The following is a 13340-nucleotide window of genomic DNA, read 5'->3' on the forward strand; positions in this document are numbered from 1 at the left end:
CTGGCTCCTCGCCTTCATTTCGGGCTTATCGACGCGCCACAACTTCAAATATTTTCTGTACCTTCCCATTCCCAGCGTTCATCTTTATTCTTCTCACTCCATGTAATTTCTCGCTCCATTCGTCCTTCCTATTTACACCTCGATTGTATCGCAAAATGCTGGAGTAACTCAGCAGGTCAGGCAGCATCTCAGGAGAGAAGGAATGGGTGACGTTTCGGGTCGAGACCCCTCTTCAGACTGAAGAAGGGTCTCGACCCGAAAGGTCACCCATTCCTTCTCTCCTGAGATGCTGCCTGACCTGCTGAGTTACTCCAGCATTTTGTGACACCTTCGATTTGTATCAGCATCTGCAGTTATTTTCCTATTTACACCTGGTCAGTCGGACATATACCGCCCTCTCCCGGATAAAATCAGCGCCACTTCATTATACCACAGACAGGCATTAGAATCAGGGGGAGCCCGGAGCTCAGGACCCGCCGCCCGCGGCCACTGCCGAACCCGCGGGAAGGGCGATTGTTTCAATCTTTATATTTTCACAAAAGTAATTTCTGTTCCGTTGCCGGACGCGGTGAACGCGTTAAAATGAACGGATCAACAGCTCTGATTTCAGTAGCACTTTATTTCTCTCTTCCCACCTTTACATTCCCCCTGGTTTTATTTCCGCGCTCACTGGGGGTTTTTACGACGCGGAATTTGGGGATTAAATGGGAGCCGTTCAGCGCCGACCTGTTGCCCACCGGGTTTCTGCCCCACAGCCCCTGAGCCCCGCTCCTGACGCCGGTCACGGGACCCGACCCCCTTCACACACCCGGAGCGGAACCGGAGCAGATTCTCAGGCACTGGTTTCCAACCCACGTCCAGAAAAAAGGATACAGTTTCTCCGTGAATTTATTCCCAGTGAAGGTGTGGAGATGGGACTTGGCGTCCGCGTCGTAAAATGAAACTGTCCCGGACTCGTAACTGAGATAAACTCCCACCCTCCCGGGGATGGGCTGGACGGGGAGACGGGATGGAGGAGAGGTGCCTACGTTAACATCGTTACCATCTCGCCTGATGCTCCAGACTCCAGTCTCTGGGGTCAGGACGCCCGCACCCTTCCTGTCTACAGACTCTGCGGCGACTCCTAGACTCCAGCCCTGATTTGCCCCGATCCCCACCTCCCAGTAATATCTCCCCGATGTGAATCCTTCCGATCACAGGACGCACATATTTTGCATAAACCTCTTCCCGGTGTCAGGGAGACTTCGCCTGCCACCGACAAATTGCATGCTCTTGCGATCATCAGACACGTGGAGCTGCCGATGCGCTGTTTCCACATCCAGTGCGACGGAGACTGGGGGGAGAAGCAGAGAATCAGAGAGTCCCCGGGGGGGGGGGGGTCGGGGGGGGGGGGGGGGAGACTCGGCCTCGGGCACAAACGGTCGATCAACTGAAAGATTGCGCGGGGTTTTAACGTCGAGTGGAGAAGAAAGCCCTTTTCCGACGTGGTGGAGTTGCATTTGTGCAGAGGTGAGAGAAGACGATGGGGACAGCGAGATGTGGTGACGCCCTCAGAGCAACAGAGCCCGGTTCCTCCGAAATATTCCAAAGGGAATTTAAACTGGAGGTGGCGGGGTATGGACTTAAGCAAGAAGGGTTTCTTGGAGAAGAAAAGCTGCCTTAAATTTAGTTGCGTCTGGTTGAGTAACTACAGTAGGGAGAAGACTATTCCATGCTTTAATTGTGCGAGGGAAGAATGAATTGCTATACTCATCTGTTTTGGTAGCTGGCATCTCAAATTGAAGAAAGCCAATGGAATGTTGGCCTTCATAACAAGGGGAGTTAAGTATAGGAGCAAAGAGGTCCTCCTGCATTTGTACAGGGCCCTCGTGAGACCGCACCTGGGGTACTATGTGCAGTTTTGGTCTCCAAATTTGAGGAAGGATATTCTTGCTATTGAGAGCGTGCAGCGTAGTTTTATTAGGTTAATTCCCGGAATGGAGAGACTGTCCAATGTTGAAAGACTGGAGCGACTAGGCTTGTATACACTGGAATTTAAAAGGATGAGAGGGGATCTTATCGAAACATATAAGATTATTAAGGGGTTGGACACGTTAGAGGCAGGAAACATGTTCCCAATGTTGGGGGGGGGGGTCCAGAAACAGGGGCCACAGTTTCAGAATAAGGGGTAGGCCATTTAGAACGGAGATGAAGAAAAACTTTTTCAGTCATAGAGTTGTAAATCTGTGGAATTCTCTGCCTCAGAAGGCAGTGGAGGAATTCTCTGAATGCATTCAAGAGAGAGCTAGATAGAGCTCTTAAGGATGGCAGAGTCAGGGGTTATGGGGAGAAGGCAGGAATGGGGTACTGGTTGAGAATGATCAGCCATGATCACATTGAATGGCGGTGTTGGCTCGAAGGGCCAAAAGGCCTACTCCTGCACCTATTGTCTATTGTCTATTGAATCGAATGCCCTCGTCTACTCCTGATGGGTTTGTGTTTGGTGTAAATGTGGTAATCTACGTCGAGCCGACCATCCCGAACAAACAGACTCAAGAAGTTTTTACCCCAGGGCCATACGAGAACTGAACACTACTTTCTGCAATAGGTCACACTGTTAAAACTTTTGTATTTAATATATTGGTATTTATTTGTTTTGCATTTATTGCATATATGTTTTTACGCACTGTCAGGATTGCTATTTTTTAAATTTCGTTGTACTTGTTGCAACGACAATAAATGAATATTATATTATATTATATTATTATTATTATTATTTAACATTTTGTAAAAACAGGTCAAACAGTGGGCTTTACGTCTGTCTTGGAGAGTGTTCCCCCCCAATAGACAATAGACAATAGACAATAGGTGCAGGAGTAGGCCATTCAGCCCTTCGAGCCAGCACCGCCATTCAATGCGATCATTGCTGATCACTCTCAATCAGTACCCCGTTCCTGCCTTCTCCCCATACCCCCTGACTCCGCTATCCTTAAGAGCTCTATCCACCTCTCTCTTGAAGCATCCAACGAACTGGCCTCCACTGCCTTCTGAGGCAGAGAATTCCACACCTTCACCACTCTCTGACTGAAAAAGTTCTTCCTCATCTCCGTTCTAAATGGCCTACCCCTTATTCATAAACTGTGGCCCCTTGTTCTGGACTCCCCCAACATTGGGAACATGTTTCCTGCCCCTAATGTGTCCAATCCCCTAATTATCTTATATGTTTCAATAAGATCCCCCCTCATCCTTCTAAATTCCAGTGTATAAAAGCCTAATTGCTCCAGCCTTTCAACATACGACAGTCCCGCCATTCCGGGAATCAACCTAGTGATTGTCTATTGTCCCGCACGCCCTCAATAGCAAGAATATCCTTCCTCAAATTTGTAGACCAAATGAATTTAGAAGTTCGGTAACACTCGCTTCTCTCTCATAGGTATTTGTAACAAAACGAGCTGCCTCTACCTTTGGACACGTTCGATGGATGAAATGTTTTTATTTGTGTATGGGTCCCATGCTATTCGCGTTGTTCCCTTTATCACGCATCTGTTCACTATGGGTGGCTCGATTGTAATCGTGTATTGTCTTTCTGCCGACTGGTTGGCACGCAACATTAGCTTTTCATTGTACCTCGGTGAGCCCGGTGATGGGGGACAATGAGCCGTGTTAGGATGAAGAGGAGGGAACTGAGTGGGATAGAAAGATGAGGAGGAGGAGTTTCGGGATTGCGGGAAGGAGAATCGGTGATGGGAATGATGGACTGCGTTGACTACAAATTGGCATCAAGAACTCCAACAACATCAAACCAGCATTCAGATAGAGCGGATGTGGAGTGGATGTTTACCTAGCAGGACAGTCTGGGATTAGAGCCGAAAACTTCGGAATAAAAGGACAAACTTTTCTAATGTCTTCAGTCACAGGGTGGCGAATCTGTGGAATTCATGGAAGCAAAAAGCTGTGGGGGCCAAATCGATGGATATTTTTAAGGCAGAGAACGACAAAGTCTTGATTAGTAACGTGGTCCTGATAAGGCGTGGAAAAAGGACCTTCTGCTCAACTTGCCCATAGCATCCGCCGTGTCCCAGCTACACCAGTCCCACCTGCCTGCATTTGGCCCATATCCTTCCAAACCTGTCCTATCCATCTACCTGTCTAACTGTCTTGAACGTTAGGATAGTCCCTGCCCCAACTACCTCCTCTGGCAACCCGTTCCATTCACCCACCTCTCTTTGTTAGGACTCAATAGACAATAGGTGCAGGAGTAGGCCATTTGGTCCTTCAAGCCAGCACCGCCATTCAATGTGATCATGGCTGATCATTCTCAATCAGTACCCCGTTCCTGCGTTCTCCCCATACCCCCTGACTCCGCTATTCCACAGGTTCACAACTCTATGACTGAAAAAGTTTTTCCTCATCTCCGTTTCTAAAGGGCCTACCCCTTATTCTTAAACTGTGGCCCCTGGTTCTGGACTCCCCCAACATTGGGAACATGTTTCCTGCCTCTAATGTGTCCAACCCCTTAATAATCTTATACGTTTCGATAAGATCCCCACTCATCCTTCTAAATTCCAGTGTATACAAGCCTAGTCGCCCAGTCTTTCAACATATGACAGTCCCGCCATTCCGGGATTTAACCTAGTAAACCTACGCTGCACGCCCTCAATAGCAAGAATATCCTTCCTCAAATATGGATACTGCACACAGTGCTCCAGGTGCGGTCTCACTAGGGCCCTGTACAACTGCAGAAGCACCTTTTGCTCCTATATTCAACTCCCCTTGTTATGAAGGCCAACATTCCATTGGCTTTCTTCACTGCCTGCTGTACCTGCATGCTTCCTTTCAGTGACTGATGCACTAGGACACCTAGATATCGTTGTACATCCCCTTTTCCTAACTCAGATTCCTATTAAGTCCTTACTCCCTCATCTTAACCCGATGTCCTCTGGTCGCCGATTCACTCACTTTGTTTGTTGTTAAACAGGTTTCAAAAATGCAGTCAACGCTGCCGCAATCTCTTCGCTTGCCACGCCCAATATCCTGGAATATGTTGCAACAGACATGGCGAAATACCACTTGGGCATCTTACAACTCAGCGGTATGAATATTAATCTCAATAACTTCAAGTAACCCTTGCGTAGGAAGGAACTGCAGATGCTGGTTTAAACCGAAGATAGACAGAAAATATTGGATTAACTCAGCGGGACTGGCAGCCTCTCTGGATAGAAGAAATGGGTGAGGATTCGGGTCTAGACCCTTCTTCAGACTGAAGTCAAGGGAGAGGGAGATACTGATATAAGGTCGTGTAAGGTGTGAAAACGAGACAAAGGGGTTGGAGATCAAGGAATATGTGGAATCAAAGCAAACAGAGACAAAATGTAATCGGAGACAGTCAGACTGGTTGGAGAACTGGGAAGGGGGAGGGTTCGAGAGAGAGGGAAAGCAAGGGTTACTTGAATTTAGCGAAGTCAATATTCATACCGCTGGGGTATGAAATAGGATGTGCTGTTTCTCCAAACCCTCACTCTGACAGTGGAGGAGGCCCAGGACAGAAAGGTCAGAGTAGGAATGGGAGGGGGAGCTAAAGTGTTTAGCAACTGGGAGATCAGGTAGGCAGAGGCGGACTGAAGAAGGGTCTCGACCCGAAACGTCAGACATTCCTTCTGTCCAGTGATGCTGCCTGTCCCGCTGAGTTACTCCAGCATTGTGTGTATATCTTCGGTTTAAAGCAGCATCTGTAGTTCCTTCCTCCACATCAGTTCAGATATTGAACCTTTGTTACCACCGTACACTATCCGTACTCTATTGCCTCGTCAGTCTAGGATAATCTCTCTCAATGCAGTTGCGACATTTTCTATCATCAGTGGCACAGTTCTTTAACATCCCTCCCTATCACATCGGAAACACCTGGATCATGATTCTTTGAGCTATCTGTCCTTCGCCTCTTATCAACCATGTCTTTGCAATGCCTTCAACATCAGAGATCCCTTTAGTAATCGTGACCATACATTCACCCGCTTCACTGCATTGAAATCAGTAGCTTTTAGCACATCAACCCCATTGTGTTCATGAAACCGGCCTTGCGTGTCCGTACTTTCAAATGCATTTGATCCACTCTCCACATTTTCCTCAATCTCCCCCTTGCTGACCTACAAGGTTCCTTGGCGAGTACGGCTGAAGACAATTCGAAAGTGTGTTATACATACGTTGAATCAAGAGGGTATCAATGGAGAGAGGGTGACACTTGTTGGACAAAGGAAGTAATTCGTGTCTGAAGTGCCTCACCAGTCCGGTATTAAAGGTATCACAAAATGCTGGAGTAACTCAGCGGGTCAGGCAGCATCTCTGGAGAGAAGGAATGGGTGACGTTTCGGGTCGAGACCCTTCTTCAGACTGATGATTCCTTTCCCCTGCAACCGCAGGAGATGCAACACCTGTCCCTTTACCTCCCCCCTCAACTCCATCCAAGGACCCAAACAGTCTTTCCAGGTGAGAGAGAGGTTCACCTGCACCTCCTCCAATCGCATCTATTGTATCCGCTGCTTTAGATGTCAACTTCTTTACATCGGCGAAACCAAACGCAGGCTCGGCAATCGTTTCGCTCAACACCTTCGCTCAGTCCGCCATAACCAACCTGATGTCCCGGTGGCTGAGCACTTCAACACCCCTTCCCACTCTCAGTCTGACCTTTCTGTCATGGGCCTCCTCCAGTGCAATAGTGAGGCCCACCTGAAATTGGAGGAACAGCACCTCATATTTCGCATGGGCAGCTTGCAGCCCAGCGGTATGAACATTGACCGCTGTCCCTCTGTCCCTCTCTTCCCCTCCCCCTTCCCAGTTCTCCCTCTAACTTCCTGTCTCCACCATTATCCTTCCTTTGTCCCGCCGCCCCTGACATCAGTCTGAAGAAGGGTCTTGACCCGAAACGTCACCCATTCCTTCTCTCCTGAGATGCTGCCTGACCCGCTGAGTTACTCCTGCATTTTGTGAACAAATACCTTTGATTCCGGTAGTAAATAGACCCTTTACATATAACTGATACTTCAATATCTCCAATGGGCTTTATTTTTAGGTTTTACCTCTTGTAATGCCATCGGGCACTTCCGTGAACACCGTGTTCAACAAAAATGGGTGATCAAACCTTTCAACGGCCAGGGCACCCTCTGCTACTGACAGCGTCAGGGCTTCATCACTCACACTGCATTAATTAAACAACCAGTTAGAAGACCAACGTCCAATGTTTCCTGAGTTATATTACAAAAACAACACAGCGAGCCTCACCTCCTCTTCCGAAGAGTTTCCTCCTGAAATACATAACAACAGAAAGACCAATTAATTTCAACATCGTGACAGCAGGAAGTTCAGCCAAATTGTTACAATTTGCCAACAGATCCCGGCTTCCACTGCTGGTGTAGGTTCTTGACCCAGAACATCTACCAACCTTTACCCCCACCTCTTTGTATTCACTGGAGTTTAGAAGAATGAGAGGGGATCTTATAGAAACATGTAAAATTATAAAAGGACTGGACAAGCTAGATGCAGGAAAAATGTTCCCAATGTTGGGTGAGTCCAGAACCAGGGGCCAGAGTCTCAGAATAAAGGGGAGGCCATTTAATACTGAGGTGAGAAGAACTTTTTCACCCAGAGAGTTGTGAATTTGTGGAATTCTCTGCTTTTGCAGTTGCAGCTCCAGGACTGTGGAACAGCATCCCCCTCCCCATCAGAACTGTCCCCCTCCATCGACTCCTTTAAGTCCAGGCTCAAAACCTATTTCTACTCCCTAGCGTTTGAGGCCCTCTGAGGGGGCGCTGTGAACTGTTTATGTATGTGCTGTTATCTTTGTGTGCCATTGTATGTTCGTTTCTTAGTACCTGAACTGATGTGCGGCACTTTGGTCAATGTGGGTTCTTTTTAAATGTGCTATACAAATAAATTTGAATTGACTTGACTTGACTTGACCGAGGGCAGTAGAAGCCAAATCACTGGCTCGAAAGGCTGAATGGCCTCCTCCTGCACATATTTTCCATGTTTCTATGCTTGCAAAAGTTATTTCGCCAGCTTGTGAGGAGATATTACGTGAGTCTGCGTGAGAATTAGGCCCAGTTAACATGGAAAAATATTACTAGCTCAGTGTCATAACTGCTGATCTAGAGTAGAGTGCAGCTGTGCTTGTGTAAGGAAAGCAGTAACTATGGCCCTGGAACAAACGCACCATTTATTCAGAGACACAAGACATGGCGGATTTGGGAGCAGGCATGTACCGATGATGCTTCGGTACTGGAGCCTTCTTGTGTCTTGTGGAGTAGAGGGGGTAGAGCTGGAAAAGAGGGGGAAGGGGAAGGACTCAGGGCAAGTATTAGCAATTGACAGGTGGATTCGGCTGAGGAAGGACGTTGGTGAGATGGGCGGAGATATCCACCGCCGTGGAGATGGGGACAAAGATGGCCTCAGGATTGGAATATGATCAGGATGAAAGGTGGTGAATAGAACAAAATGCTTGTCAAAATGTACCGTTGGAATCACTCCCATTCGTGACTGAAATGGCACAGAGGAGACTGAGGGTGGGTAATGACTGGATCAAGGGAACATTGAAAATATTGTCAGAAGTGCGAAATAAATTAAAACTGTCGAATTCCATTTGTACGGCCCCTAAAATAGCGATAAACCCAGATTTTTTACCATCTACTATGGACTCAGGGTATAACAATTGGTCAAACAAGGGGTTAATATATATCGCACAAGTGTTTAATGGACAGATCATGAAGTCATTCGAACAACTTGCACAGGAATTTAATCTACCAGCTCAAGATGGTGAATTTAATGGAAGGGGAGGGTTGGATGTCTGCAGGAGAGAACGTGCTGGGAGCTAAACAGAAAGGTTTAGGAGATCATCGGATGGAGCAGGGGGTATAAACGTGATGGCGGGGCCTAGGGGTGAAAAGAAATATGGAGGGTTGTGGGGAACAGGGAGACTTGATGGGGATTAGATTGACCTATAATAGGACAATTCAGTGCACACGAGTCTGAGGAAGGGTCTCGACCCGAAACGTCATCACTTCCTTCTATCCAGAGATGCTGCCTGTCCCGCTGAGTTACTCCAGCATTTTGTGTCTCTTCAGGGTACAGGCTTTTGGTGTGTTTGCTATTTAGAATATGAGGTAATTTACTTCCCTACAACTATTCTAATTTGTTCATTGGGTTGTTTAAATTAATACTGACTAGCTAATTAATTTATTCCATCGTAGGGGAGGTGCCTTCCCAATCTCGTTGTACCCCTGTACAATGACAATAAAGATATATTGTATTGTATTGTATGTGATTTGTTTAAATCAGCCCCGAATTAAAGCACAATGCTGAATTTATTTCAAAAGTCGCCCACTATTTTGTGATGTTGGAAAATAACTGCAGATGCTGGTACAAATCGAAGGTATCACAAAATGCTGGAGTAACTCAGCAGGTCTGAAGAAGGGTCTCGACCCGAAACTTACTCTAAACCAAACTGAAAATGTAACCCCTTACCTTCAGAAACATCAAACTGTCCGTTAGGTTCAGCTGATCCTGTAGCTTCAAGCATTTCTCTGGCATAGAGTTTATCTCCTCTTGAATCGCTCGGAGATTCTTTTCCATTGGATTTAGAACGCTGTTCTCTTCTTCCAGAAGATCCTTGAGAAAGAGGAGCTCTTTCTCATTGAGAATCTGGCGCAGTTCAGCAAATACCGATGTGATGTAGGTCACCAGGTTCTGATACTGTTCCTGTCAAATGAAAGGTGAAGGTCAATATTATCGAGCCTGGAATCTAAGACAATAGCACAAGATCAGTGAAGGGAATCTGGAAACCTTACCTGGACTCCAGAAATCTTCTCTTTCTGTTGCTGCTCCATTTCCTCCATCGCTGATTTATTTTTTGTGAGAGTTTCCAAAGATGTTTTAATCTTCTCCTGGGATTGAAGTTCAGATTCAGTGAGTAAAAGAATTACACCAGACGAAACCAATGGACTGCAGACACGGAACTGTACATGAACGTTTACAAAAAGACACAGACTGCTGAGGAACTTGGCGGGTCAGGAAGCGTATCCGCGGACAGCCGTAGGCGACATTTTGGGTCAGAATCTTTCTTTGGACTGATTGGAGTAGGTGAGAAATATGGGCCAGGAATACATCTGCCAGGTGATAGGTGGATACAAGTGAAGGGGGGGGAGGGGTAGGGGTTTGGCAGCAGGTTGGTCAAAGGCCATACATGAAAAGACAAAAATAAGGGAAGTAAGGAGTAAGGAAACAAGAGGTGCGAATTGTAAAGCCAGAGGAAAGAATATAGATGGGGAGGGGTTGGGGATGGGAAGGAGGAAATGGTTGCACTGCCAGGTGTGGCATCTCTATACTAAAACCCTCGTTTGTTTGTTTGTTTGTTCCTGAACTACAGCCAAAGCGGAACACGATAGCGTGACAATTTTGGGCCCATCTTACTCAACGTCGTCCCTTTGGTGCTAATGGAAGAAGTTTCATTGAAATCGGCGTTATATGTTTAAAGTTATTCACATTTTAAAGTTTAAATCTATCTCCGAGGGAGGGAGGGCGGGTGGAGGGAGGGAGGGAGAAGGATGGAGGATAAGGGGGATGCAGTGGGGGAGGGGAAGGGGGAGGGAAAGGGGGGAGGGGAAGGGGACGGGGAAGGGAAGGGAGGAAGGGGTGTGTAGGGGAGGGGGGATGCGAGGTGGGGGAGGGAGGGGGGAGGGAGGGAGGGGAGGAGGGAGGGAGGAGAGGAGAGGGGGAAGGGGGCGAGGGATGGAGGAGAGGGTGCTGCACCAATGCAGGAGAGGTTTGGGCCTAGTAACTTGGTCTAGACAGGCAAGGCAAGGCAAGGCAAGTTTATTTATATCGCACATTTCATACAGCAATGGCAATTCAAAGTGAGCATAAAAATACAGAACAAGAAAAGGTAGGAAAATACAAATAATAAGAGTAATAAGATAAATAAAAAAGTTATAAGTAAGATTAATAGAGGAATGATTAATAGAGTAATAGTTGGGAATTAAAGTGTTGTGGGTGGTGTGGGTTTGTTATGTATGTATGTAGTTTGGTTACTGTAAATGTTAATGTTTATGCTGAAGGAATTACACGAGAAATTCCGAGCTTCACAAGCGGAATTTGAGGCGCTATTCCTTCAGTTTGCAATCAAGCAAAACAGAAGCCCAGGGCAGAAAAGTCAGTGTAGGAATGCAAAGGAGAGTTGAACTGGTTAGCAACCGGTAGATCCATCGGGGCTTGGCAGGGATACTCGCGGAAACGGTGGCTCAATCTACCCTCTCGCCTCGCCGGTGTAATGGAGGCCTTGCCGGGAACACGGGATGCAGTGGGTGAGGGTCACAGGTGGTGCACGAAAACCCCCCTCTCTCTCTCTCTCTCTCGCTGTCAGGGGTCCCTTGATGGGTGTAAGACAGACAGAAAGCAAAGAGTGGGGATAAATGGGTCCCTTTCAGAATGGCAGGCAGTGACTAATGGGGTATCGCAAGGCTCGGTGCTGGGACCGCAGCTATTTACAATATATACTAATCACTTGGATGAAGGGATTAAAAGTACCATTAGCAAATTTGCAGATGATACAAAGCTGGGTGGTAGTGTGAACTGTGAGGAAGAAACTATGAGGTTGCAGGGTGACTTGGACAGGCTGTGTGAGTGGGCGGATGCATGGCAGATGCAGTTTAATGTGAATAAGTGTGAGGTTATCCACTTTGGTGGTAAGAATAGGAAGGCAGAGTATTATCTGAATGGTGTCAAGTTAGGAACAGGGAACGTACAACGAGATCTGGGTGTCCTAGTGCATCAGTCACTGAAAGGAAGCATGCAGGTACAGCAGGCAGTGAAGAAAGCCAATGGAATGTTGGCCTTCATAACAAGAGGAGTTGCGTATCGGAGCAAAGAGGTCCTTCTGCAGTTGTACAGGGCCCCAGTGAGACTGCACCTGGAGTACTGTGTGCAGTTTTGGTCTCCAAATTTGAGGAAGGATATTCTTGCTATTGAGGGCGTGCAGCGTAGGTTTACTAGGTTAATTCCCGGAATGGCGGGATTATCATATGTTGAAAGACTGGAGCGACTAGGCTTGTATACACTGGGATTTAGAAGGATGAGAGGAGATCTTATCGAAACGTATAAGATTATTAAGGGGTTAGACACGTTAGAGGCAGGAAACATGTTCCCAATGTTGGGGGAGTCCAGAACAAGGGGCCACAGTTTCAGAATAAGGGGTAGGCCATTTAGAACTGAAATGAGGAAAAGCTTTTTCAGTCAGAGAGTTGTGAATCCGTGGAATTCTCTGCCTCAGAAGGCAGTGGAGGCCAATTCTCTGAATGCATTCAAGAGAGAGCTGGATAGAGCTCTTAAGGATAGCGGAGTCAGGGGGGACGGGGAGAAGGCAGGAACGGGGTACTGATTGAGAATGATCAGCCATGATCACATTGAATGGCGGTGTTGGCTCGAAGGGCCGAATGGCCTCCTCCTGCACCTATTGTCTGTTGTAAGGGAGAAGGTATAGCCACTGGTGTCTCATGTCTTACTGTAGGTGGGGCGGTTACATGGGGAAGGGGTGGTTCGTGTGGGAAACTGAGTGCAAAACAGCAGTCTCAGCGAAAGGCGGAAATGGAAAATCACCAGATCCTCTTTGTTTTTTTTACCTTGAAGATTTCCACTGCTTCTTTAATCGGCATGAAGAGGTGCTCTCTGTGTTCCCGCGCGTCTCGGCAGATCAGGCAGATTAGTTGCTTGTCTGTTTCGCAAAACAGCTTCAGTTCTTCCTGGTGTTCCTCGCAGTGAAGTTTACTTTGCTTGCTTTCCGTTTTCGGGCTGAGTGTTCGAGCTTTCTCGGTGATACTCACCAGGGCCCGATTCATCCTGAGGCTGCGGTCTGCAAACTCCTCTCTGCACTCCGGGCAGGAGTTTCTCCCCTCCCTGTCCCAACTCTGCGTGATGCAGGAGCGGCAGAAGTTGTGCCCGCACTCCAGTGACACCGGATGGGTGAAGAAATCCAGGCAGATGGGACAAACCACGTCCTCGGTCCAACACTCGGACTGAGCCATCGAAGCCATTTTCAATTCACACAAATTCCTGGTTCACGCCGAGCCCTGGAGTATCGCGAGTGTTCAAATGTGCGCTGGCAGCAAAGGCTGAACAATACTAATAAACAACACCAAGTCAAGTCATGTTTATTTGTCACATATACATGCAAGATGTGCAGTGACATGAAAGTGTCAACGCCTGCGGATTGTACAAAAAAATTACAATTACAGCATAAAAATTAAAATTAATACAGGTTTTTAAAAATTCTTTGGAGATATAATAGTTAACAGTCCCGATGGCCTGTGGGAAGAAACTCC

The 13340-nt window shown here is 47.2% G+C and overlaps 1 pseudogene across 1 annotated transcript; it reads right to left on the reverse strand.

The window, feature by feature from the left end:
• Positions 1–616: 616 nt before the first annotated feature.
• Positions 617–13052, reverse strand: LOC144602529 (nuclear factor 7, ovary-like; annotated as a pseudogene). The gene is made up of 6 exons (XR_013548463.1): positions 12642–13052; positions 9816–9911; positions 9493–9726; positions 7255–7277; positions 7053–7171; positions 617–1333 (listed from the first exon to the last, which is right to left on the reverse strand). The product of XR_013548463.1 is annotated as a nuclear factor 7, ovary-like (transcript).
• Between the last annotated feature and the right edge of the window lie 288 nt (positions 13053–13340).

The sequence above is a fragment of the Rhinoraja longicauda genome, chromosome 19 (genome assembly GCF_053455715.1).
Source record: "Rhinoraja longicauda isolate Sanriku21f chromosome 19, sRhiLon1.1, whole genome shotgun sequence".
In the NCBI taxonomy this organism is placed as follows: Eukaryota; Metazoa; Chordata; class Chondrichthyes; order Rajiformes; family Arhynchobatidae; genus Rhinoraja; species Rhinoraja longicauda.